Raw genomic sequence first — 27,998 nt, forward strand, 5'->3', positions numbered from 1 at the left:
TTCCTAACTGTAAGAACAGTAGGACAATGGAACAGACTGTCTCAGGAGGTTGTGGAAGCTTCTTCACTGGAGGCTTTCAAAAGGAGGCTGGATAGCCATCTGTCTTGGATGGTTTAGACACAACAAATCCTGCATTTTGGTAGGGGGTTAGATTAGATGACCCTTGAGGGTTAGAAGAGACTGATGATTTCATGATTTCAACTGTTATGCATCAGGGTTTTATTGTTCTACTAATTGGAAAGCTTAAGATCAAAGATCATGCTTTATAAGTGAAAAAGTGAAAGCCCCTCCCTGCCCCTTTTCCATTCAATTGTTCTTGGATGGAACATCTTGGGCACAGCCCTATCGTTTCTTGATTTCTGGGACTAAGCTGTGGCTGACCTTGAGTGACATGAGTTCCTAGACCCCTGTATGGTTGCATAAGGGCAGGGCATGGGTTAGCTCAAACACACTTGCCATAAACATAGTACATTTAGCTCTCGAGTCCACAAAAGTTTGTGCTGATTTTATTTTTAATTTGTACTGTATTACAGTTATACATATGCTTCTACTTAAATGACTATTAGAGCATTACAGATCCATAGGGCAAACTAATTGTTTGTATTCTTTTCATTTTAGTGCCTGTGCTGTATTGATCTGCTATTTAATAAGTCACTCAGAGGTGAGCATGCACAGTGTATTCCTGAAGTATAGACTTTCAAGACAAAAGCATGTGAGTACATATTTCTCCTATAAGCAGTGGGAGAGCATTTGTTTTCAATAAATTGGGTCAGAATCATTTGTTTATTAGTGTGAGATCTACAGTTTTCAGCAGGTAGGAGAGGGAGAAAAGAAAGCCACAACAGGGTGCAGCTTCATCCATGTATTTCATTATTATTTGTATTACAGTAGAAACTAAAGGTCCCAACAGAGATCAGTGCCCCCTTGTCCTAGGCACTGTAAAAATATACAGTAAGAGAGCTGTTGCTCTGATGAACTCAGTCTTGGAAAGCTTAGCTTCTAACAGGTCACTAATGGGAGCTCAAGCAGTAACTGGTGAAAAATTGCAGAAATATACACTTTATCAGTGTTACCATATTCAGTATGGGTTTTCTGAACTTAGGCTGTGATTTTTATGATTATTTGATTCTAGGCGGCCAGCATCATGAACAACTTTAACACTTTCTTGTAGAAGAGTGTATTCACCACACGCACACACCATTGTGGCTGGGCATAGCATAGCGGCTGTCTTCTCAAGTGCCCCCTGCCAATAGTTGCTCTAGTTTTGCAGTGGTTTCTGTTATTGTCCATCAGCCCTCTGACCAGGTCACCATTTAGTCCCACCCCTTTCAAGCTAACGAAGTCCTTTAACAAGTCCAACAGAAATATAAACAACTGAATCTTCAACCCCTGTGGGGCTCGGCTGGCCACCCCTTTCTCTGATAGGCAAAGGCTCCTGTATAATGCTGTGTCCTCTCATCTATCCTCAGGCTAATGTGCCTCACTCCACCCCCACAGGATAGGGCTGGCCCTGTTCTCCACCTTCTCAGAGTTTCAGGCTGGTCATTGTCCCTCAATGGCTCCTGATCATCCTCTAAGCTCATCTCAGGAGCAGACAGTCTATTGCTCTGCCCTTCTTAGCCTTCTATCAGGTTAAAAATTGATGAGTAATTGGGGTGCCCAACTTGAGACACCTTTTTCAAGTGGTATGATTTTAAGAAAGGGTTGAGCAGCCATCCATCTGGTTAATTAGATCCAGATAGTATAGGGCCTTCCTTTTTAGTGACTGGCCCTTATTGGCTGCTTGCAGAAGGAAGCATCTAGACCATGTAGCCGAGGTGCTAGCTCCTTACTTTCCTCAGGAGAGGGTGTTCATTAATGAGGCTGGAGTTTCTTTTAAGACCTAGGGTGGGATCCATGAAGATACTTAGGTGCCTCAACCCCAAATTTGGGCACCTAAGACCCAGTTTTTGGCTCCATTACAATCCACAAGACTCCTGCCAAACCCAGTAGGTGCCTAAACTCACCCAGCACCTATGTTTTCAGGGTAAAAGTTGCCTTAGTGCCTATGTTTGGCCTCTGGATATGCACACTGTGGCCTCTCTAAGTGTCCAGACACTTATCTCCCCGTCTAAGCCCCAGAGCTATTCACAGATAGGCATTCATCTGCCTAAACTATATGCAGGGTTTAATCTGGTAGGCATGCTCTGAGTTCATCTACCAAATCTGGTCCTATTCAGAATTGAATAGGAATTGAATTGAATTGAAGAGGAGGAGCCTTGCCCTCTGGACCCCCTTATAACTCTTAGCCCAATGGTTAGATCACTGGCTTAGGAAGCAGCAACCCAGGTTCAATCTCCCCCTGCCCCCAGGCAGATAGGATTGAAAAGAGACTCTTTGACCTCTCAAATGAATGTGCTAACAGGTTATGGGATATTCTCATGTAGGGCTCTTTCAGTTTCTCCTTTGAAGCTGTTCCACTAAATAGTAGAAGAGTGAATGGAGGAGAGGGACTGGCCCTGAGGCCTCCCAAGTAGGGGCCCTGTCATAAATATAAAGGGAAGGGTAACAACCTTTATGTATGCAGTAACCTTCTGGCCAGAGGTACAGAATCACTTACCCATAAGGGATTAATCAGTTCAATTAACCTAGTTGGCCAGAAGGACCAATGGGGAAAGAAGATACTTTCAAATCTGGGGGGCGGGGAGAGAAAGATTTTGTTGTGCTTTCTTTGTTGTTCCCTCTCGGGACAAAGGGAGAGACCAAGGAGGTAAACCAGCTCCTAAAAAGATCCTGAAATGATATAACTAAAATTACAGAAATTATAAGTAATAGCAAGGAAATGCGTTAGATTATCTTTTGTTTTAGCTTGTGAATTTTCCCTATGCTAAGAAGGAGTTTTATTCCTGTTTTTTGTAACTGTAAAGTTGAGTCTAGAGGGGAGTCCTCTGTGTTTTAAATCTTTTATTACCCTGTAAAGTTACCTTCCATCCTGATTTTGCAGGTGTGCTTCTTTTACTTTCTTCTTTAAAATAAAGGGTCTGGTCTGTACTTTTATTACAGGCAATTGGTTGGTATATTATTCTCAAGCCTCCACAGGAAAGGGGGTGAAGGGACTTGGGGGAATATTTTGGGGAAATAGGGACTCCAAGTGGTCTTTTTCCTAAATCTTTGTCTAAATCACTTGGTGGTGGCAGCAATACTGTCCAAGGACAAGGAAAGGATTTGTGCTTTGGGGAAGTTTTTAACCTAAGCTGGTACTTATAAGCTTAAGGGGTCTTTCATGTGGGTCCCCACATCTGTACCCCAGAGTTCTGAGTGGGGAGGGAACCCTGACAGGCCCTAATCACTGGGCTATGGAGTCTGTCTGTCTGTCTGTCTCTCTCTCTCTCATATCCAAAAACTATTTAAGTATTTATCTACAGTGATACAATCATTAGGCCCAAGAGCATAAATATTACTCTATAGTCCACTGGCACTCACCTGGGAGGAGCCTCACATAAGAATATCCCATAGTCCAGTGGTTAGAGCAGTCACCTGTGAGGTGAGCGAGCCCTGCTCAAATCCTATCTGCCTGAGGGGGGAATTGAAGGTTGGTCTCCCACTGCCCAAGTGAATGCTTTAACCATTAGGCTAAAAGTTTTATAAGCTAGGTACAATGCCCACTATCCCCTCTATCTTTTCCAGCTGTTTAGCATGTAGTGTGGGAGGCAACTAACACTTTCCTTCAAGAAACACCTTAGGCACCTAAGCCATCTGATTCCAGGCAGTGGATTCCTGTTTGTGGATCACTAAACAAAGATGGTGCCTTCCTGCAGCCTGGACTAAGGTGACCAACTGTGAGACGGGGTGGGGATTAGCACACACCACTCTCATCAGTATTTCCCATTGGCTATTTTAGGCAGCTCCCTACCTAGCAGGCTGGCTTTTGTGGATTGCATTCTAATTCACCCCTCTCTCCCAATTCATTGTAAAGGGAGCATAGGTGCCTAACTCAGGCTTTGTGGATCACACTGTGTTCCTGTGATATTATAGGCTCCTGAAAGTTAAGTGCTGTGATGCTTAGCATCATAGTATTTAAATCCTTTTGTGGATTTTGCCTCTAGATCATCCTCGATGAGTGTTTTGTTAGTAGCAGCAATCAGGAGTTTTCCCTCCATATACAAGTGCATGTTGCCAAAGTCCTATATGCCTTTTTGTGATCTCCTGATTGAACTATTACACTGTACTACACTTATTTCTGGTGTTTTTCAAATGGAGCAGATTATACCTTTGCTCAGTCGTCTGCATAGGGGACCACGTTTCTTTTTTGTGCAATCCAAGTGGTTGTTTTTGATCTAAAAAGCCCTTAGTTTGAGATCCTGCCTACTTTCGAGGCTTCCTTTCATCTTTTGAGCCATCTTGATAGTTGATATCAGCTGGGTTGCTTTTGGTAGACTGGCTTGCCAGTGAAGGGCTTTTGGCTCTGGAACTTACCTTTCTTGTTGGTCTGACAGAGGTTGAGTGTGTTGACTTTTGGAGTATAGTGTAAAATATTGCTGTGGGAAGCAAGCCTCTGGTTGCAGGCGATTGCCTGAGTGGGCTGATTTTGTTGGTTTCTTATTAGCCGACCAGTCAAGTTGCTTGTGCAGATGCAATCTGGTTTCAAACTGTTGTATGGATGCTAAGAAGCTACGATGAACTCATTTTCAAGAGCTCCCTGATAAATACACCTATTAGCTAGTAAGGAATTTGTGAGAAAGAAGCTGGTAGTTCCCCTGGGCCAGGTGTTCATATCAAAACTTGCACTAATTTGATGTACATCTCACCAGAATGGTGAAGTGAATGGCCATAAAGACTGAAGTATCTTGGATAGAGGTGGAGGCAGCTGAGAGGAATGTTGGAGAGGGAAATACTTTCATATGCTATACTCGTATAATGGGAAAATAGAGGGCTTTGGAATCAGCTAGCACTATTTCACTAAGGCATACAAATTACAAGAGTGAGAGATCCATACTGTTTCTTGTTTTCATCATCCATGCCTTGTTTTCCCCCTGCAGTACAATGCCTTGTTTTTTTGGACTAGACACATTGGCTTTGTTTCCTGTCTGCTAGCTAGAGCCATCTCCTTTATTGTAGAATGTGAAGTGAAATCTCATTCTCTTACCCTTAAGCCACCATCCACACTGAAAAAGAAACTATTGATTATAAATGTTTGTCTGTCTGATTTGTTTCTCCTGTTTAAAAGTGTGATTGCAGAGGCCCTAAAAGTAATGAGGCATTTAATGAAAACATGCATTTTATAGGCAAAATACATGGGGGTGGAGAAATACATGAAGCTGCTGCACATGAGTTAATGAAATTAAATACCCTTTACATTTTTGCTAATTTGACCTCAGGTTACCCCTTTGAAATTTCAGCCTTTTCTGCATTTATTTAATTTTTACACACTCTGTGTGTGTGTGTGTGTGTGTGTGTGTGTGTATGTGTTTAATTCAGTAGAGATTATCTTACTTCTGTATTTGGCACTGCTGTGACCACTGTTGGAACACTGTGTCCATTTCTGTTGTCTACAATTCAAGGATGCTGATAAATTGGAGAGGGTTTAGAGAAGAGCCATGAGAATGATTAGAAGATTAGCAGAAATGCCTTTATAGTGATAGACTCAAAGAGTTCAATCTATTTAACATAACAAAGAGAAGGTTAAGGGGTGACTTGATTACAGTCTAGATCAGGGATCGGCAACCTTTGGCACTTGGCCCATCAGGGAAATCCACTAGCGGGCCGGGACAGTTTGTTTACCTGCAGCATCCACAGGTTCAGCCAGTCGCAGCTCCCACTGTCCGTGGTTCACCACTTCAGGCCAATGGGGGCTGCGGGAAGTGGAACGGGCAATGGGATGTGCTGGGCATCACTTCCCACAGCCTCCATTGGCCTGGAACGGCGAACTGCGGCCAGTGGGAACTGCGATTGGTTGAACCTGCGGATGCTGCAGGTAAACAAACCGTCCCAGCCCACCAGCGGATTTACCTTACAGGCCGTGTGCCAAAGGTTGCCGATCCCTGGTCCAGAAGTACCTACATGGGAACAAATATTTGATAATGGTCTCTTCAATACAGCAGAGAAAGGTCTAACACTATCTAATGGCTGGAAGTTGAAGCTAGACAAATCTAGATTGAAATAAAGTGTAAATTTTAACATTGAGGGCAATTAACTGTTGGAACAGTTTTTACCAAGGGTTGTGGTCGAATGTCTATTTCTGACCATTTTTAAATCCAGGTTGACTGTTTTGCTAAAAGATATGCTCTAGGGATTATTTTGGGGAAGTTCTGTGGCCTGCATTGTACAGGTCAGACTAGAAGATCACAGTGGTCTCTTCTGGCCTTGGAACCTATGAATCTCCATAGTATTTATTTCAGTTATCTCTTTTAAATCAGGGAGATACACGGTAATAGTCGCAAGCAGCATAAACACTAAAATTCTCACTGATCCTGCGGAGACTTCCCCTCATTCTCCTGAATATCCTTCACCTTAAGAATCCATGTCCTAAACTTGCTCCAGGACACAGAATTCTGGGAATTTCTTCCAAATTTTTGGTGATTTGACCCCTAGATTCTGGTAGGTATTTATCCTCATGCCAAACCCTCACCTCAAAATGTATCTGCTTGGACAAATTCCTAAAGAATATCAGAAGTGACTGAGGTAAAGCAAGAAATAGGTGAACTCTAGTTCAAGAGAAACTGGACTAAGAAATTTGAAATCTACCCTTGACACCAGTTCATTCCATTCATTGCTTAGTTGGCCTGGAATTCCTAGTCATAGAACAACAGAGTTTGGGTCATGGCTAATGCAGTTAAGTATGTATGTTACTTGCTTAAGGAGAAATAAGGCATCCCCTTATTCTCCTATGCAGGCTACCTGTGTCACAGAAAGCAGCCTCTGTACGCCCTCGTGTGTGGGAGGGAATGGAGATGGTAGAGGCGGTGAATGAGAAGAGTCAGTGAAGGGGAAGTACTCCATGTCAGGTATAGGGCTCATGTGGATTACCTCCCCCAAGAGCAAGGGGGGAAACCAGGGGCCATAGTGTGACTCTCGGCTTTATTGGTGTTTATATTCCTTCCACGCCTTTCCCCCACTATGAGCTGCCTAATTTCATTTTTGCTTTGAAACACTCATACGAATCTTTTAAAATCAGATCAAACATACAAGCAGGTGAATGAAAACTTTCCAAATTGCACTGTTTTCATGCTTTTCAAGCAAAGATTTGCTATATGTGGGTGTAACCTGACTGATTTCTAGGAAGGCTCTAATCTCCCTGCAGAGCAATAATTTGGGGCCGAAAGTGCTGTTAGTCCCTTGAATGCACAGATCATTCAATTTTCAGTTATTGTGCATGGGTGGATCTGAGATCAGAGTCAAACATTTGGCCTTTAATTTCCTTGGTTGAGGAGTTAGACATTAAACTAAAGACAGATAATCTCTGCCCACAGTGAAACTGCTTAGAGGTGGAAAATCTCTATGAAGATCCTCTGGTTGGGAGGAAGGGAGAAGTAGTGTCACCTCCCATATCAAACTCTTGGGAAAGTAGAGTTTGCCTCCCCTACATGCACACAGGAAAGACTGTAGTTATCTGTAAACCTGCAGATCCCCCCGCCCCCGACTCCTTAGTAGCTGAGGAAGCAATGGTTCCCTTGGCCTTGGCAACCCCAAGTCTCCCAAAGGGCAGTGCTGTGTATTACCTTGAGGAGGGAATATTGGTGTGTATGAGGAACTCATTCCTCTCCTTGACCTCCCCAGTCTCCGACCCCTCCCCAGTGCAGACATAAGAGCATAAGAACTGCCATACTGGATCAGACCAAAGGGCCATTTAGCCTAGTATCCTGTCTTCCAACAATGGCCAGTGCCAGGTTCCCCAGAAGGAATGAACAGAACAGGAAATCATCAAGTGATTCATCCCCTGTCGGCCATTCCTGGCTTCTGGCTAGGGACACCATCCCTGCCCAATCTGGCTAAGAGCCATTGATGGATCTATCCTCCATGAAAAAATACTTCCTTTTGTTTGTTTTAAACCTGCTGCCTATTAATTTCATTTGGTGACCCCTAGTTCTTGTGTTATGAAAAGGAATAAATAACACTTCCTTATTTACTTTCTCCACACCGGTCATGATTTTATAGACCTCTATCATATATTCCCCTTAGTAGTTTCTTTTCCAAGCTGAAAAGTCCCAGTCTTATTAACCTCTGCTCATATGGCAGCTGTTCCATAACTTTAATCATTTTTGTTGCCCTTTTCTGAACCTTTTCCAATTCCAATATATCTTTTTGGAGATGGGGCGATCACATCTGCACGCAGTATTCAAGATGTGGGCATATCATGGATTTATATAGAGGCAATATAATATTTTCTGTCTTATTATCTATCCCTTTCTTAATGATTCCCAACATTGTTCCTTTTTTTGACTGCCGCTGCACATTGAGTGGATGTTTTCAGAGAACTATCCACAATGACTTCAAGATCTCTTTCTTGAGTGGTAACAGCTAATTTAGAATGCATCACTTTATACGTAGAAAGAATAGTAAATATGGCAGGCGACCAGCTTGGCTTAACAGGGAAATCCTTGCTGATCGTAAACACAAAAAAGAAGCTTACAAGAAGTGGAAGATTGGACAAATGACCAGGAAGGAGTATAAAAATATTGCTCAGGCATGCAGGAGTGAAATCAGGAAGGCCAAATCACACCTGGAGTTGCAGCTAGCAAGGGATGTTAACAAGAAGGGTTTCTACAGAATTGTTAGCAATAAGAAAAAGGTCAAGGAAAGTGTGGGCCCCTTCCTGAATGGGGGAGGCAACCTAGTGACAGAGGATGTGGAAAAAACTAATGTACTTAATGCTTTTTTTGCCTCTGTCTTCACGAACAAGGTCAGCTCCCAGACTACTGCACTTGGCAGCACAGTATGGGGACAAGGTGACCAGCCCTCTGTGGAGAAAGAAGTGGTTCAGGACTATTTAGAAAAGCTGGACGAGCACAAGTCCATGGGGCCGGATGCACTGCATCCGAGGGTGCTAAAGGAGTTGGGTGATGTGATTGCAGAGCCATTGGCCATTATCTTTGAAAACTCATGGTGATCGGGGGAGGTCCCAGATGACTAGAAAAAGGCTAATGTAGTGCCCATCTTTAAAAAAGGGAAGGAGGAGGATCCGGGGAACTACAGGCCAGTCAACCTCACCTCAGTCCCTGGAAAAATCATGGAGCAGGTCCTCAACTAATCAATTTTGAAGCACTTAGAGGAGAGGAAAGTGATCAGGAACAGTCAGCATGGGTTCACTAAGGGCAAGTCATGCCTGACTAACCTAATTGCCTTCTATGATGAGATAACTGGCTCTGTGGATGAGGGGAAAACAGTGGACATATTATTCCTTGATTTTAGCAAAGCTTTTGATACGATCTCCCACAGTATCCTTGCTAGCAAGTTAAAGAAGTATGGACTGGGTGAATGGACTATAAGGTGGATAGAAAGCTGGCTAGATCATCGGGCTCAATGGGTAGTGATCAATGGCTCCATGTCCATGTTTAGTTGGCAGCTGATATCAAGTGGTGTGTCCCAAGGGGTCGGTCCTGGGGCCAGTTTTGTTCAATATCTTCATTAATGATCTGGAGGATAGCATGGATTGCACCTTCAGCAAGTTTGCAGATGACATTAAACTGGAAGGAGTGGTAGATACGCTGAAGGGTAGGGATAGGATACAGAGGGACCTAGACAAATTAGAGGATTGGGCCAAAATAAACCTGATGAGGTTCAAGAAGGACAAGTGCAGAGTCCTGCACTTAGGACGGCAGAATCCCATGCACTGCTACAGACTAGGGACTGAGTGGCTAGGCAGCAATTCTGCAGAAAAGGACCTAGGGGTTACAGTGGATGAGAAGTTGATATGAGTCAATAGTGTGCTCTTGTTGCCAAGAAGGCTAGAGACATTTTGGGCTGTATAAGTAGGGGCATGGCCAGCAGATTTAGGGACATGATCATTCCCCTCTATTTGGCATTGGTGAGGCCTCATCTGGAGTACTGTGTCCAGTTTTGGGCCCCACATTACAAGAACGATGTGGAAAATTGGGAAGAGTCCAGCAGAGGGCAACGAAAATGATTAGGGGACTGGAGCACATGACTTATGAGGAGAGGCTGAGGGAACTGGGATTGTTTAGTCTGAAGAAGAGAAGAATTGGGGGTGGAGGGTGATAGCTGCTTTCAACTACCTAAAAGGGGTTTCCAAAGAGGATGGATTTAGACTGTTCTCAGTGGTGCCAGATGACAGAACAAGGAGTAATGGTCTCAAGCTGCAGTGGGGGAGGCTTAGGTTGGCTATTAGGAAAAACTTTTTCACAAGCAGGGTGATGAAGCACTGGAATGGGTTACCTAGGGAGGTGGTGGAATCTCCATCTTTGGAGGTTTTTAAGATCAGGCTTGACAAAGCCCTGGCTGGGATGATTTAGTTGGGGATTGGTCCTACTTTGAGCAGGGGATTGGACTAGATGGCCTCCTGAAGTCCCTTCCAACCCTGATATTCTATGATTCTATGATACGTATAGTAGGGATTATGTTTTCCAGTGTGCATTACTTTGCACTTATTAACATTGAATTTCATCTTCCATTTTGTTGCCCAGTCACCCAGTTTTGTGAGATCCTTTTGTAGCTCTTCGCAGTCTGCCTGGGACTTAACTATCTTGAGTAGCTTTGTATCATCTGCACATTTTGCCACCTCACTATTTACCCCTTTTTCCAGATCATTTATGAATATGTTGAATAAGACTGATCCCAATACAGACACCTGGGGGACATCACTATTTACCTCTCTCCATTCTGAAAACTGACAATTTATTCCTACTCTTTGTTTCCTATCTTTTAACCAGTTACCAATCCATGAGAGAACCTTCCCTCTTATCCCATGACATCTTATTCACAGGAAGCCTGCTGAGATCTAGAATGCAGCGTTGCCAGTCTGAGGGAGCTGAGGGTGAAAATGCCTCTGCCTCACAGTTTTTGCATTTGCTCAAAGTTCCATAGGCTGGGGGCAGGGGTGGCATGACCCGAGCACTTGTAGGCAGTGGTACCATACTAAATCAGTATGGCTGCTGCTAGAGCGGTCTGGAATGTTGCTCTAGCTGTATGATCATAACACCCTTGAAATTTGACTTGGCCTTCCTTCCATCCAGATGGAGGTGTGGCTGGGCCAAATTGTGTTGTGCCCTGGCACACGGGGAGTCTCTTCTTCTATGGTGGAACTCAGCAGAATCCACAGAGATCTCAACTCTTGGTGGTACTGGCTCGTGCACCCTGTGGATAAGAGAGAGGGGAAAGTCCCCAGCTAAGGGACACCGGAGAGTCCTGTGGGATGGGGGGATGAATAAGAATCAGAATGGGGTCCCTGCCAAGGAGTGGGAAACCAGAATTTGCCCTCCCCCCAAAGAAATATCTGAATTGGTGCTACTTCTGGAATGGGAAAAGATGGTGGTGCAGTTGGTTGACCTCTCCTCCTGCTTCATTTAGGGGAAATCGGTGTAGAGAGCATATCCTTTGTAAATGGAGATGGGAGGGGGGCTCACCAGGCACTAATTCCCAAATTAGATCAGCATAAAAGTTTGTATGCTGTGCCACCATTGTCCTTATTAGAATAATTTTTTTAAAATGTGGGAATCGAGAAAAGTGGCAAGTTCACGCATATGCCAGATTAATTCATTTAAATATTTGCTTGAAAAACAAGTTGAAAACAAACATTGGACAGTGTGACTTTTTCTGTATTGAAATAACACTGTGAGGAAAACCTAAAGTGTGATTTCTCTCTCTCTCTCACATGCACAAACAGTTTTTTTTTACTTCATTAAATTAAACTTTGGTAAGATTCGTATGAAAAGGAATGCAACATTTTCAAAGATTATTTAATTGCATGGAAGTCTTCAGACTTTGCCACAAAAAACATCTTTTTACCCAGTTCTACGCTACAGCTGTGGAAAATTTTATGGGGTAATGATGATATGGTGATTATTAGACTTACTGCTCTGGCTACAATATGTTCTCTTATTTTCAATTAAATATGAGTAGAAATGACATTTGTTCAATTTATTATTGTGCTGATGCTGGGAAACCCAGGGCCCAAGCTGTGCTGTCAAGACCCAACTCCTGCTACAAATGAAATCAGTGGAAGTTTTGCCATTTATTTCAATGGAAGCAGAATCAGGGGCCCTGTCTTTCTTTCAATGCTATGGTTGTTCCACACCAAATGTTTTTCATTTCTCCCCTCCCATCCTTTTGCCTGCAGGTTGTGAGTGCTCCCTTCCTCCCATGGCAATATTTCTTTTAGCCTTGTATGTCTGAGTACTGCTGTCTCAGTGCAAATATTTCTAAAAGGTGATCTGAGGGTTTCAGATATTCATGATCAGTAAATTTCATTTTACAAACAAAACCATAAATCCACAGTGTGTTAGTAGTGTTGGCACATTTCGGAATGGAACTGCTTTTGTTCCTGAGGTACCTGTCCAAAAGCAGCTTGGACTCTCCTTTCTCTAGACTCTTTCATCTTCTGAAAGTGAACTATGGACCCAGAGTATTTTATCGCAGCATCCACAGAATTTACAATGCCTGTTTTGAAGCAGTGTTTTTCAGTGTTCACGATAAGACACATTGTAGAAAACAAGGAAATAAAAGTAGACAGGATGCTTAGCTTAGGCATTTTTCTTCACATGGCGTGAGATTGATACATTTTTCCGGCTCTATAAATAGCACCATTATCCTTTTAGGGTATTTTAGAATAGAAAGAGACTAAGGCTCATCTAGGTCAATCCCTTTTAAATCTTTAGGCATTATGTGATTATTTTCAAAATATGCAAATTGTAGCAAATAGTTTTAAAACTATTAGGAATTTACCCTTAAAGTATTAAGAGAAGAGCTTCTAAATGCTTGTGTTTCTAATTTACCTGTTTAGCCCTTGTCAGACAATATACTAATGGTGTTCCCTTATTTTTACTGGGCACAAGCAAGCAACCATGTAAAAAGCTACATAATTAGAATAACTATTGATCAATTTCTTACACAGTAAATGCTGTATTGTTACGGAACAATTAGCAGATATTCATTTCCGTCTTCTATGGTATGATCTTCTTGTACTACCTTAACACTGCAAATTATATAGTCATTGTAGTTGGTATAACTTGATACCTTCAAATATTATTTTTAAAGTTGTCACATTGGATAATGGGTTGCCTTTTGAAGGTACTCTTTGGTGCAGATTTCACTGTGTTTACATTGTTAATTGTACCCCAGAGAATAAATCACAACCATAGAATTTGAATGTGGTGAAATTATTTTCTCCTAAGCTTTAAAGAAAGAAGAAACTGCAGACACATACATCCCTGGGAAAGCCAAATATTTCTTCAGTGGCATTTTGTATGGTTCTGATTAGAGGTTTTAATTGGCTGGTTGGTAATGTGATGCAAGCAGAGCGCATAGCAGTCGAAGGACAAAAGGATGTAGTAAGCTGCACATGAGCAAGGTATAACCTTGGACAAAAGGAATGTTACTAAATTAAGGATTCAAATGAGAAAATGAAGAGCACAGGGTCTGATTGCTGTGAAAATCCATGCAAGAGGTGACTCCGCAGAAGGAAAGCCCTTGTGACATTTTTCTGGGCTTGTTCCATGAAGTGTGGGGTATATATTTTCTCTCTCTTGAGTGTGTGCAGTGGTTCTGTCCCTATAGCCCATGGATCACACAGAAGACCAGGCCCACTCAGCCAGAGGACCTTTGCCTCTCCAGTGGCTCTTGCATTTCCTACTCTCTATTCAGCCCTTAGCAGTTTGGTTCTAAGTAGATGTCCCTCTGACCCTCATTTAAAAGGAAATTCCCAGTCATAGGGTGGAGGCCTGCAAAAGTTAATACAGCATGTGGTGGGACCATTACCTTTGCACTGGAAAACTCTCGAGACTTAGGCAGATGCACAATATGCAACTTCACCCCAGGAGGATAGCTTGGATAATACACTGTGTGTTGATAATCTTGTGAAACCAATAGCTGTTAAGTTTGCAGTGGTGATAAAACTGAAGCTATTGGACAAATATATTTGAAAGTAACAGTGGACCAAATTCATCCTAATATAACTGTAAATAAATTAATGTTATGAATACAGAGAATTTGGGTATGCATATGTAAAGGTAAGAGATCTGACTTGCTTTTACTTAATAATTTACTAATGAAGCCAGTACTTGCTCTGAAGGACTATAAACAGCTAAATATAATTCACAAAATACAAGGTCTAATGACAAGATTGATGAAAGCAGAAATTGTTACTAAGCACTTAGATGTATTTCATGGCAACAAAGATTAGATTGCATGCCAGCTATAAACAATCAATATAGATGCTAATGTAGTTCCTATGAACAAAGTCACATGGAATCCCAGTTCTCTGGTACAGTAAGATCAGAGAGAACTTAGATTGCATAGAGAAGTGAAGAAAAGCACTTAATCGGCCTCCATACTGACTTGGTGATCTTCCCTATGGTACAACTTAAACAAAGCTCATCTGGTCATTGCTTGGATTGCCAGGAAAGCCAAGACTGCTACATAAAGTGCTTCTCTGAATTATCCAGACCTCCCAAGTCTGCAAAATTGGACTGAAAATCCTGTACCAAATCTTGCAAATGTTACTGCCCTGGCTGAGTTCTCCCTTGTAGTCAGATACCAGGCTGCTGTATTGGATCCGACCTCTGGATCCCACATGCTTCTGAGCCTACTGAGTCTGAGCATTGTCCAGACACTGTCTCTAAGATATAGATTCCCCTCTTTAGAATTCCTTTTTGGGGATGGGAGATGACCATAGCCTAGCTGCTCTAGACCGCAGCACTAGGGTTGCCACATCTGAGGTACAAAAAACTGGGAAAGTCAGGTTGATTCTGAGCCCCAAAAAACTGGCTGGCTGGCAGTGTGTACTGAGTATACTTGCGGATTTCCGATGACAGCTACCTCAAAAAAAGGGATCATCCTGGGAAAACCTAGAAAGGTGGCAATCCTCCCTAAAACCAGTGCTGCTCCCAGAGTCTTCCCAATAATTTAAGCATACTCCATACTCCATAAGCATACTTTAATTTTTAATTCTTCAGTGTGTGACAGTTAAAGCAAGTAATACACACTTTACTAAGGAACCTCTTAATCAGATGCACTTTATTCATAGAAAAGCACAAAAGTTATAGATATAGGCCATAAATAATGGACACCTGCACTCCAACTCCTTCCTCCGGGGTCTTCACCACTCAAAGACCCATTTGGTTAGCATTCTTCCAGGGTCCCAGAACCCTCCCGCACCCCCACTCCTCCTCAGTCTTCCTAATGTCAATCAATGGATGGCTGGTGAGACAAGGAGCTCAGACTTGAGACGATCTGGACCTAAAATAAAGCTCTGGCCTCCTCTATCAGGTGACCCTGGAGGAGCTTCAAAACTTCCATTAGGTGCTCAGTTATTGCTTAGCTCCAGCCCCACCTATAGTCCCAACTAGGAAAACTAGGTCCCTTGGACTGCAGCCAGACTATTGTTCTAGGATGAATCCATTTGAATGGAGGACAATCATTGCTGAGGACTCGATGGTTTTCCCACGGTTAGTCCTTCTGCTGGGCATAAGGATTTCTTCATCACCTGGATGTTCCTGTCCGAGATAGAGGTTACAGTGCAAAAGTAAAAGGTACAATATTTTACAATAAAAATGACAAAACAGAATTGAATTTGCAGTTTGATATAAAAATATACTAATCCATCACAGCATTATTTTTGCATTTTTACTTATGGTTTCAGTAAGAACAAGTAAGAACAAGGAAGATCAGACACACAGAAAAAGAGATTCAGTAAATTTGAGAAGTCATCAAGTCCAAGATTTTCAGAAGAAACTAGTGATTTTTGGGTACCTCAGTTTCTGAATGCCCCATTTCAGTCTTCTTAAAAGGGTCTAATTTTCAGAAACTGCTGAGCACCTTCATTCCAAAAATCAGGAGTCTTTAAGGCATCCCAAGTTCAGCATCCAGTGTCTAGTTACTTCTGATAATCTTCGCCCAAGTATTTAAACTTCACAGGAAGTTCAGTATCAGCTCACTTTGGGTAAAGGGTTGGGTTAGTCCTTATTTTGTCTGAACCAGTTTATGTATTACTATTATCACGTGCTTTCTATCCCAGCATAAACCTGAACAGTTCCAGAATGAAGTTGTGATGTTCAAAGATCCATTCCCATAGAAATGAGAGTTTAGTATTTTTTTGGAAAAGAGTAATTGTCATTTTTTAATGGTGACACAATACTGTACCCTTGGTAGGTCCTCAGACATCAAACCCAATCATTCAGGCATTGTAAGCAGTCTGGATGAGCTCTCCCCTGACATCTAGTGGTGAGCTGTGGGAAAAGACTTCAGAAGCTGATCTCGTTTGCATGGACACACCCACCCTGCCTAGGTGCTCAGCATGGTGTGACTGCTTGCCCAAATGATCACTTGTGGCTGATGTTGTATCCCTAGTCTCCTTGTTATTGGAGCTGGAGTAATAAAGAGTTGATATCCTTGTTGTGTGAACCGAGGGCAGCAGAACTGTACATGGCATACCCCAAAGGAGGGACTCACCCTCAACTCAACAGCATTCACTAGGTAGGGGACATGGGTTCCAAAGCCCAATGAGTTGAGAGAGGGTGGGGCCAGGTAGGGCGGGGGGGGGCAATTTGCTCCAGGCCCTGCAGGGGCCCCCATGAGAGTTTTTGGGGGGCTCCAGAGCTTCTTCCGCTCCGGGTCTTTGGCGGCAATTCGGCAGTGGGGGGTCCTTCTGCTCCGAGACCCATGGCTGATGTGCCCTGAAGATCCGCAGCGGGGGGTCCTTCTGCCCCGGGACCCACCACCAAAGTGCCGGGTCTTTGGTGGCAATTTGGCAGCGGGGGCCCTCCACCGCCAAAGACCCCAGGCCCCCTGTATCCTCTGGGAGGCCCTGGGGACAGGTACTTGTATGTGGAGGTGTGAGCCCTGTTTAAGGGTTCTAGACACCATTTGACCCTTCCTCTCTCCATGGCATAATAAAAGAGCTAATTTAGACTCCATTGAGAGTCTTGTTACATGCTGCAGAGCTGAAATCACTGATACCTAGGTCTATGTAAGAGACTGCCCAGTGTGCACCAGTAGTGAGGCTCCCTACACTAACAGCTGAAATCACTGAGAGCTGTGTTAAGTGTGTGTGTGGGGCCTGAAGACATCTTGGCGAGCTGCTGGAGAAGCATGGCAAGTGGCTTGCAGGATGGCTGATGGAGAGGACTAGAGCAGAGCCCCACCGAGGTGTGGCAATTGGCCATTGGGGTGACAAGCAAGTGCCTGAGCAGTGCAGCATGTAAGGTGCCTCCTTCCCCTCCACTCTCCCGCCTTCCACACAGGGTGGGAGGTGAACTCTATGGATGAACCTCTGAACTCTGGGGCTGCACTGGCCGAGGACAGCAACTGTGAGTGTGTTACAGAGAAGGGATGGGCATGTTAAAGGAACTTTTGGGTTGCTGGACTTAAGACCCTGAGGTGAAAAGGACACTGCCCAACTTATTTGAGGGGTGGGCCTTTTGCTCATGGTTTGTGTTTATGAACCCCAGTTACAGTGTCCCAAATTAATGCTGAGTTAATTCCCTCCTTTTATTAAAAGTTTGCTATACTCAGACTCTGTGCTTACAAGTAGGGAAGTATTGCCTCTTAAAGGCGCCCAGGAGGTGGTGTGTAATTGTTCCAGGTCACTGGGTGGAGGTCAAGCTGGTTTTGTGTTGTATGGTTGAAAAGGAACTCCTAGATACTGAACCTGGCCCTTGTTGCTGCTGGCTTCACCTGGCAGAAGGGTTACATATGGAAAAACTATTTTGAGTTTTCTAAAATGTATGCATTCAATTTTTTTTCTCAGTTTCAGAGGCCTGTATAGTTGGACTCCTGGTACTAAGAGGGAGCCTAGTTTTATAGGTGGAAGGAACTGAAAAATAGCACTAATAAATATGTTCAAATATCTCTAAATCACTGCTAAACAAACTCTTCTGTAAAAGTTCATAGCATATACAGAATGCGTGATGGTGGTATTTGAGTGGCCTCCCAAATCTAAAATGGGTAATATGTCATTTGAATGGCAGACAGGGGAAGTGTAAAGATATGCAGTCTTTGTTTTTAAAGGTATGTAGCTAAATCATTTGAAGAAATGTAAGTTACCTTGAGAGTTAGCTAAATATTGCTATAGAGTACTTTGTGTTGTCATAATAATTTATGACTATAGATTTATAGATTTATAGATTTATGCTATTTCAATAGTATCTTAGCACCTAGTGTGGTATGTACACTCCTAGTTGTTGTAACTTAATGGAGGAATGTAGAGCTGGATAAATGTAATTAGAAGAGAGTAACAATTCTAGCATATTCAGTACCCTTTCACTCCCCATGGGTATGTATTTATATATAAATAATATATATACTATACTAGATGTAAGCATGTTGTAGCCAGTTGGTTCCTTTTTATCATTCATTTATTGTGTGTTGTGTGTTGTTATAATTAACTCATATGCTATGCTATATATAATCATGGTATGCTAAAGTGGTAAGATTTAAGTGGTAGGATTATAGAAGTATAAGATTGATAAGTATGTAGAAGTAATAAGTATGCATTAGGTATCTAAATAAGTAGGGCTGAAACGCATGGCCTATATGCTGAAGCCTGTGAGATTTTAGCTTAGCCATACTAAGCCATAGGCTTAAGAAATGCTTAAGTGACCAAAGAATGACCCTATGCCACAAAATTATGAGAAAAGATGTGCCAGTGGGTGTATTGTAAAAGATTAACTGCAATATTAATTTTTGATTACAAGATACCCTGTAGTCACATTTTTCTAACGCATGCCCTAACTGCAGGGCACAGGCTGTGCGTCAATGCTAATGAAAATAAAAGGAACTATGAACCATCTGTGGAAAATGGGGCACCCCAATATTTTTGAGGGACAAAATACAAATAAGGAAAAAGAGTGCTAACACCTTCATGCTCATGTGCAAAATGTTAGGTGTAATCAGAATCACAAAATAAAAGAGGGCTTCCAAACTGGGTAAAATGAGTTCCCTATGGGAAAACTCCAGCAGGAACCATCCCTCTATTGATGATCAATTGGCAAGGCCCTAAGAATATTGTTAAGGATGTGAGTATGACTATTTTTGTAACTTGTGCCTAGGTCTTCATAGGATTTCTATATGCTTGGGTAATCATAACCTTAACTGTAACTTTAGTAAAACTTGTAAAAACAGACTAGACCTTGAACTTGTAAATGTATGTGTGGTCACTATGTTTGGTCTTTGTGTTCCTGGAGGCTCTAAATCTGAAGCAGGTAGAAGAGGTGAAACTAGCCACCAGGGCCGAACCCACAGTAGTTTAAGACAACATTATTAATAAATTCAATTTAAATAACATAAAAGCCTATCAAGTATTTGCATTTCTTCAGTCAGACATTTTGTGGTATTATGTCTTGCAATGAATTCAGACCAAATAAAACCCAGTACTGAAATGAAAAAATAAAGGGTACTTTCAAAACCAGTCTGAGGTGGATAATCAGCCACTTTGCTTAATTAGCAAAAATCAATGAGACAAGTGAGCACACCTCCCGAAAGCACAAGTAACTACCCCAAAGAAGTTAAACCCTACGAAAAGTTAATAAGAAATCTCTCACATTTAATTAAGGTGCATTCACGAAACACAAAATAACTACTGACTCATCTCATTTCCCAAATAAAGCTTTAGAACTGAAATATTGATGAGCATTTTGACTCCCCTGAGTACTTCTTCACTATACTTTTTTTCTTTCTTTTTTACATACGTTAAAGCAGGACAATACCACTGAACAAGCTTTGATACACTTCATATACAAGGAAGAAAAGTGAAAATAATAATAAAAACCACAATAATATACCAACTAGTCCAGAGGAAGGAGACCATACTAATTCCCACCTTGCACAAAAATAACCTGAACCAATGTAACCTACAATTAGAGGTGAGGCTGAATTGCAAACTTCATGTCTGAATTTGAACTCTGTGTCTGGGATGAAAGGGTGGTGTCCAGATGAGTGGTGAAATCCTAGCCTCATTGAAATCAATGGGGCCAGGATGTCACTTTTGGGATTTTGGTACAGTCTCTTTTTCTTACAGCTAAGGTCCATTCCTACACAGAACTAGAAACGGAGTTCTGTCTGACAAAGAATAAACTGGCAAAAAGTTCTCGGGGAAATACTTATAAGATCTTACAGCAACACTCATCTGCTTTTTAACACAACTATCCGTTCTCCATATTAAATCTCTCTCACTGGTACTTGTCCAGCTATTAGTAATACATTGAGACAACAGTCCTAAATTCAAAACATAAAATGCAGATTTAGCTCCACTATGAGCTTCCTATCCAATGCAGCAGCATAAGTGGGGAATAAAATTCCCAAGGAGGCATGGGAATATCGCAGGGAAATGCAGATTAACCTTTGGTTCACTACATTATCAACAGCAGCATCCCACTACCTGCAGTGCCTCTTACCGTAGTCTGTGTTCCAATATTTTATAACATTTTCGAAAACAGTTTTCAGAAATCTGAAAAAAAAAAAGTGACAGGGAGTAAAATTAATTATATACACACACGTTATTTTTTCCACTGGTCTCTAACATACAATATTTTTGAAGGAGAAGAAAATGTTTTTGTTGCTATGACAACAATACCCACTCTCTTGCTTTCCATCACAAAGCAGAGTTTCTGAGCATATTTAGGAAAATTGAAATGTGGGGAACTCAGTGATAAGGCCGAGTGCAGTAAATTTTCATCTACATCAATATTTGTATTTGCTCTTGGAGGCATCATAAAGCTCTGAAAATTTCAAGGTCAGAATATTTGTTTGCAGCTTTGAGAGTGTGGCTGTTGAAAGCTTGGTAGGGTTCACTGTGCAAAATCATAGTTAAATGGGTCCTGAATGTTGTTAATGCTATTCTAAAAGAATTCAACTAATTAAAACATGTAGGAGTATTGTCTAGCATTATTCATAATGAAAATAATAGACTAGGGATCTATTGCCATACAATAGGACCATTCACATGAGTAATCACTATATATGGAAGTGAACACTTGCAGGATCAAACCATTAATTTGTAAACTGCTCTAGGGCTGGTCTCCCCTTTGTTCTGGACAAGGTTGAGCATGCTGTCAAAGTTCTACCTCATACAATTAGCACAGAAAGCAATGGCTCTGATGGAATTTGAAGGAGGATAATTCATTCTCAAGATCCAGTTATGCTGCAACAAATACAACTAATATGCCAACACGTAACAATGAGGCTGAGTAGCAGCTGATAGTCATTTAAATAATTAAACATTTAACCTTAATTCTGTCACTTCTTAACATTTGAGTGCTTGACTTTGCAACCATAATAATATTCTTTTAACACAAGTTTTGTGTGTCATTTCCTAGGTGTTTTTTTTTAAATGCAAACTGAAAAAACAGAAATTCCATCATGTGGCAGCATATTGACACCCATATGGGTCATCAGGTGGGTTGGAACCTTTAGATCCACTGCACAGACCGCTGCCACTTGAGGTAATGGAGTAACTGATAGAGGATGACAACCTATTACTTCTATGTGAACCAGTATGGGAAATGGATGAGAGAGACACTTTGCCAATGAGTTTCACAGATATTTGCTCACAGCGGAGCAATGGTCAGATGCAGGAATCATGGGTTCTGTTCCAGGCTGTGGAGGGGAATGTGCTGTAGTGGGTATATGACGGGGTGATCTGCCTCCTTAAGGATAGTAGTGCATAGGGATCAGCCCATTCCTGTCATGTGGTGTGGCTCCTTTAAAATTTTTGGAGGTCTGATGTACAAAGATGGAAGATATACTGGGAGAGAGGAAGTAGTGTTTGGGAGGAATCCCATTATTGTTTCTTTAAGAGACCAGGAGCCTTGCAGAGGGGGTAGGTAAGGCTCCTCTCACCCAGACAGTTGGGATGAGATTTAGACATGGGCCCAGCATATATGCTGTCTCTTCTCTTATAGCAGGACGGACAGTGGCAGGAGACTAGCTTGCTGACCTCTCTAAACTGGAGGGTAAATCAGAGAAAAGGGTCCAGCTCAAGGAGAAGCTTGCTATAGCCCTATCGCAGGAGGAAACTCCTGCCTGAAGGAGGGAGATACTGACTGCCTCAAAGCAAGAGGCAGGGGTACTGCCTGAAATAAAGCTCAGCCGCTGCCAGAGGGGCTAGAAGTGACTGTGAGGAAGTGCCTCTGCAGCAGCTTAGAAGAATCCATGAGGAATCACAAATCTAAGGTGGGAATAGCAGAGTTTGCAGACCTGATGAAGACACTGGCAAGCAGGGCAAAGATCAGAGCAGCTTAGGGAGGTGGCAAAGGGATTGATGGAACAGTCCCTAGCCACCTAAAACAGGGACCCTGGCCTGGAACCCAGAGGAGAGGGCTAGTCTGGGTTTCCCTACCTCTTCCCCAGACCAAGGGGGAAGTAGAGGCCAAGAGTGAGAGAGGCCAAGAGATGGGTTTGGAGGCCACTAATCTTTGGGTTTTCTTATTTTGAACATTTCTATTAACCCCAGTAGGGGAATGGACTGAGAGGTGAGCTGGTTGGAGCGTTAGGCCACTAAAGTGGCAGACCACTGTGAAACCAGAATGGATAAAGGAATGCTAGAGAAAAACAGCCCCTGCAACACCGCTCCCTGACATGAGGGAGTGTTCTGGTGTGAATGTGCACCCTTACTGCATAGACTCTTCAGCCCTCTTTCTGGCTTCTTTGCTCAGCCAATCCCAGTTCTCCTCCTCCAGCAACTCGTTGGATCTCAATGTCTCTTCCCCGTTGCCCAGTCCAGCCTCACCAGGTCTTGTCCTAATCTACTCTTTCCTCCTCCTGATCTGGCATTTGTCCCCTGTGCATGTGAATCAGATGACTTCCTCCACAGTGCCACCGGAGTCGGTCAGGGCAGTGCACCAGCCTCACCTATGTATGCAAATTATTTATACTTGATTGTCTCCCTATTATTCCTCCTTTGTATTTTGCTCATAGTCTTAAATTATAAACCCTGTGGAGCAGTTACCATATTTATCTTTTCTTGTTCAGAACCTAGCATACTGTGGCCCTAATCCACCTCTTCATGGTCCAAAAGAGTCTGGCAATTCTCTGGGGAGGGGGTGGGAAGAAAAAATGTAATCACAGGAGGAACATGTGATTGGTGAAGTATGACAGTCTGTAAAGGGCTTCTAGGAAAAAACAGACACCTGTTCATGCAAATGCACCCACCCTGTCACTTTGTGCCCCAGGTAGATTCATACATGGGAGTATTTCTTCACCACTTCTTTCTCATGGAGGGTCTGCCATTTGGGGGCATATTTAAGTTCACCAGGAGATCCATAGAAACCTTTCTGGCAGAGTTCTGGCCAAATCTCTCTATAGTGGACTTTCTGCTGCCATAAGCCTCCCCCCACCAGCACCGAACCCAATAGAAGCTGGCACAGACTGTGCTGTGAATCTGGTCCCCTTTGCTTTTAATCAGAGGTAAAGTGTGCATTAACATAGCCTACAAAAGACTGTGACAAATATATGGGAAGGACTGAAGCTAGTGTATAGATTCCCAAAGCAATAGTTCTGTTTCAGCTGCATTAAATTGTCAGAAGCTTTTCAATATCAATCACAGTCTTATCAGCAACTCAGAAAGTATGAGGCCAGAAGCAGCAGAAGGACTCTTGGGAGATAATTTTCAGATAAGTAGATATATCAATATATGAATGAAATTTAAGGCCATATTAACTTGTCAAATACATAGAAGAACTGCCTGTAAACTACAAAGAAAGGAGCAGTGCAACAGATTTGGAACAAAATCAAAGTCCTTATAGTTGAGGTAAATACACATAGATTTAACATACTGTAGACATAAATCTGCTTTGCAAACTTCAGAACATTACATATGTTTGTGACACACAGAAAAGACATGACAATTACTGTTTAACATGCTTTCTTCTACTTCCCCTGATGCCTTTTCATAGTCCGAGGGCTTTTGCATTTTGTTGCTGGCGTTAAATCAGAAGTTCAGCTATGAAATTAAATTATTAGGTCAGTTGCTTATAAGGAGGTTCATTAAAAGGTTGGTAGCATCAAGCATCTAGCTTTGTGGTTTGAAGCAACTTTTCTCATGTCTCCTCTTTCCCTGCTTTGTTATCCCACTTCTTTTCTTTTGTCTGGGGGTGGTTGGGCCTGTTTCACAAGCAATGAGTGGTGCAGCCAGCAGGCAGTTATAGGAAATAGATCTCTGTTGAGCATGATGAAAGGTCAGGGTTTGTCAAGTGGCCTGGCCTCAGTTTGCATGTCAGTCCCTGGTGACCAACCAAATTAGGTCCTTTCTGAAATGTGACCCTCTTTCATCAGTGTCTCTGGTACTCTTGGCTTCTCAACAGACTCACATGGGGTGATTTTTCATTCTTTCCTTCTTTGTCTGTAGTCTCATAGGTGCCTGCAGTGTCATTGCTTTTGTCCCTCCTGAGTGGTCACTTCACATGACCTGGAAGCCAATGCACTATGCATTATTCCTTAAGTCCTCCTTTTCTTGTATCTTTCCAAAGGTTGGATCCACACTGGAATGTCATCTTCCAGAACTGTAAGATCTTTGGCTGAGCAGTTGTAATAACTCACTCGCTTCCTGTGATTGTTCGCCATCTCCATTTTGTGGTTTCCCACTATTTTCATATTGGTCCCTCTGAAGAACTTGTACTGCCCTAAGTTTCATTGTGTTTTAGAGAATAATATGTCTGAGAAGAATATTGGGAATAACATACAGAGCTAGGAAGATGAATGAAGAAGTCAGAAAAATTACCGGACAAGGTACCCTCTCACAAATAATCTACAAAAGAAGACATCAGTGGCTGGGACATGTGCTGAGAATGGAAAAAGAATGCTTACCAAAAACCACCCTTGAATGGAAGCCAGAAAACACAAGAAGAAAGAGAGGAAGACCATGAATAACATGGAAATTAACAGTTCTGAATGACATCAAGCACCTCAACATGAAATGGGAAGATTTGGAGAGAAGGGCAGTTGACTGGCAAGGATGGAAAATGTGGGTAGCCCAATGTGCAGCAAAGCATAAGATGGACTAAGGTCTAAGGTAATGTCTCCAGATCTCAAACACAGTTGATCATGCTCAAGTGGTGATGAGCTTCAGATTGGTACGTTCTTCATGACCCAACACCCCACTGAAAAAAAATAAGTTTTATATTCCTACTATTCTCCAGCTGGTGAAAACTGTGAACAAACTCCAGGTCCACACCTGGGCTAGATTTCTGCCTGCAAAATCCAGACTGCCTAAGGGATTCAGGCTATTTACCAAGGTTCAAAGTACTAGTTGCTGCACTCCAGAATGTCTTAGAGACAAATTTCTGCCACAATGTTTTGTTAGCAATGAATGAGTGATGGAGCAGGCCAGCAGAACAGTAGGAAAGTTCTTTATTGAGCACTCACAGAGGGCAGTGTAACAGGCTGAGAGGCCTGTGTTTGTCTGGTAGCAGCTAAGACCCAGCCTGCATTTGTGAATCCCTGGCAGCACATCAAACTAAGTGCTTCCTAAATCCTGATGCTTTCTCCAGTTCCACTTACCATACTGTACAAATATTAACTTTTTTTCTGTTCAGAACTGGAAGTGGTTGAAAATAAAAAAATCTGTCTCCCATTAAATTCTTATGTTTTGACATCTACTTTCATATAAAATTGGGATGAAGAGTAAAATCTCTGAGGTTTTTCATGGAATGAAAAGTTTTTGAAAAACTTCAATTTGGAAATGTCAAAAATGCTTCATTTCAGTTTGTTGAACAGAACTTTAATAATTTACTTTGGACTGGTTCGATATTGTCGATGGCCACTATACGTCATGGCAGTTGTAGTTTGGTTCCTTCATGCCCCTGCTCCCCTATATGGGATGGGCTTCCTGGCCAGACTACATTTCCCATGATGCACTGTGACAGTGTAGTCAGCAGAGAGACTATGATCTAGCCTGGCCTACAGAAGAGAATGGGGGCATGAGGGACCCAAAGTACAACTGCTATGAAGCATCACGGCAGCTCAAGAGGATAACTAAAATTGAACTGACCTGAAACAAAACATCTTAAGTCAGTTTAGCAAACTGAATGGAAAACGCAAATTCAAAAATTTTGCCTAAATTGAAATTTTCCTTCAGAAAACACTCTGTGGAAATCACATTTTTTGTCAAAAAGGTTTAGATGAAAAATTCCCAACCAGCTCTCTTTGCATGTTTGGAAGTATGTATTGAATAGGCGAAGTGTCGACTACTGCCTCATGAATGTTGACATGTTTCCTTCTGAATCTGGTATGTCTTTGAGTTTTAATATTGGAAATAAATTAGAAACATTCTATTTTTAATGTATAAAATACAAAAATAGGTTGAACTGCAAAAAGACATTGATATGAAGTAAACATTCACTACTGAGCTTAGACACTGAATGAAGAATTGCAATCAGTTTTATGGCTAGTCATAAATCCCCTGAAAAATGGGGTTTATAATGGAAGGGCTACTACTGACACAACTTTAATCTGCATTGCTAACGGTGACACTGTAGCTTTATACTACAATTTAATGGTAAGCTTTTTTTGCTTTGGCAGAGGCAACACAGCCAGTTGAGGTGACTGGGTTTTCACATTATACAGCAACTCAACCTTGGAGTGCACGGATGTAAAAGCACTCATTCTTCATTAGACAAATTTAAAATAATGATCTGAAAAAAGCATGTGCATTGTGTGTTCCATTTAAACTAATGCAGGATTCATATAATATTCACCTCACCTTCTAGGCTTAATGGACTTAATGAACAGTTAAAATGTTTTAGGCAGCCCATAACGGGCAACTGTGATGTCAGTCAACACTCAAAATTGACATTTCTTCCTTTTTAGTAACCCATGTGCATCAGAGCCTGACACAATACGAGCAACTTCCTTTTATAGCTCTGCCAGTGCCCCCTCAGTTCATTCTGTCTAATAGTTTAGATTAGCTGGATCAATCTACTTGTAATTTGTGTAACACTTTGCAAAAAGGAAAATATAGCAGTTCCTCATATATTGGTTTTCACGCTGACCTGAAATGTAGAGCTGGTAGAAACTGGAATTTCTGTTTTGTGGGAAACTGGCCCTTCTTCTTTTTTTGGAATCAGAACAAGTAGCTGAAATTTCCTGTAAAGTGAAATTCTGGAAAATTTGTATTTGGGACCTCAAATTGTTTTGAATATTATATTATGTTAAATATAATACAACATATAATAATATATAAAAGTCTCTAAACAAAATCAAAATGATAAAATCTAAATGAAACAGTTCAATCTTGTCTGAACCATTAGTCTTGACTTTGCCCATTGAAAATTACATTGAAATTGACAGTCCCGCAAAATGTTTAGATTTCAGTAAAACTGCATTTTTCAACTGAACTTCCACACAAAAAAATGGTTTTGAGCAGCCCTGCTGAAATGCTCTTTCCATTGTGGTCCTCTCCTGACAGATGGTTGCTTACCATGCCAAATTACATGATGTTAATGGTTTTGTGAGGTGGAAATCTTTCTTCCACCTAGTTATATTTTCAGGACAAAAGGAAAAGTACTGTTCCTAGAATGTGATTATAACATGACAGCTGGGATTTTCAGTTACTCAGCGAACCAATATCAAAGTACTTGAACAACAACTTCTTTTTTTGTTAAAGTTGGTCTTCTGTTATGAAGAGTCAGATTTGCCCAATAGAAAATATAACAAGAAGTATTTGCCTTCTCCATAAACTTGTCTATACCCTAGAGGACTGCTGTCATAAACAGATAGTTAAGGGTTAATGCCTCTTTTACCTGTAAAGGGTTAAGAAGTTCACCTAGCCTAGCTGACACCTGACCAGAGGAACCAATGGGGGAACAAGATGTTTCAAAAGGAAGGAGGGAAGTTTCCTTTGTTTAGAGTTAGTTTCA

At 41.9% G+C, this 27,998-nt stretch overlaps 1 long non-coding RNA gene across 1 annotated transcript in view; it reads left to right on the plus strand.

Annotated features, from left to right (window-relative positions):
• The first annotated feature begins 626 nt into the window (after positions 1-626).
• The window catches only part of LOC120401773, a 53,648-nt gene continuing 26,276 nt past the window's right edge, over positions 627-27,998 (plus strand). The window contains exon 1 of the long non-coding RNA XR_005596720.1: positions 627-712. This is a non-coding gene — a long non-coding RNA (uncharacterized LOC120401773). The remainder of the gene's footprint in view (positions 713-27,998) is intronic.

The sequence above is a fragment of the Mauremys reevesii genome, linkage group 3 (genome assembly GCF_016161935.1).
Source record: "Mauremys reevesii isolate NIE-2019 linkage group 3, ASM1616193v1, whole genome shotgun sequence".
In the NCBI taxonomy this organism is placed as follows: Eukaryota; Metazoa; Chordata; order Testudines; family Geoemydidae; genus Mauremys; species Mauremys reevesii.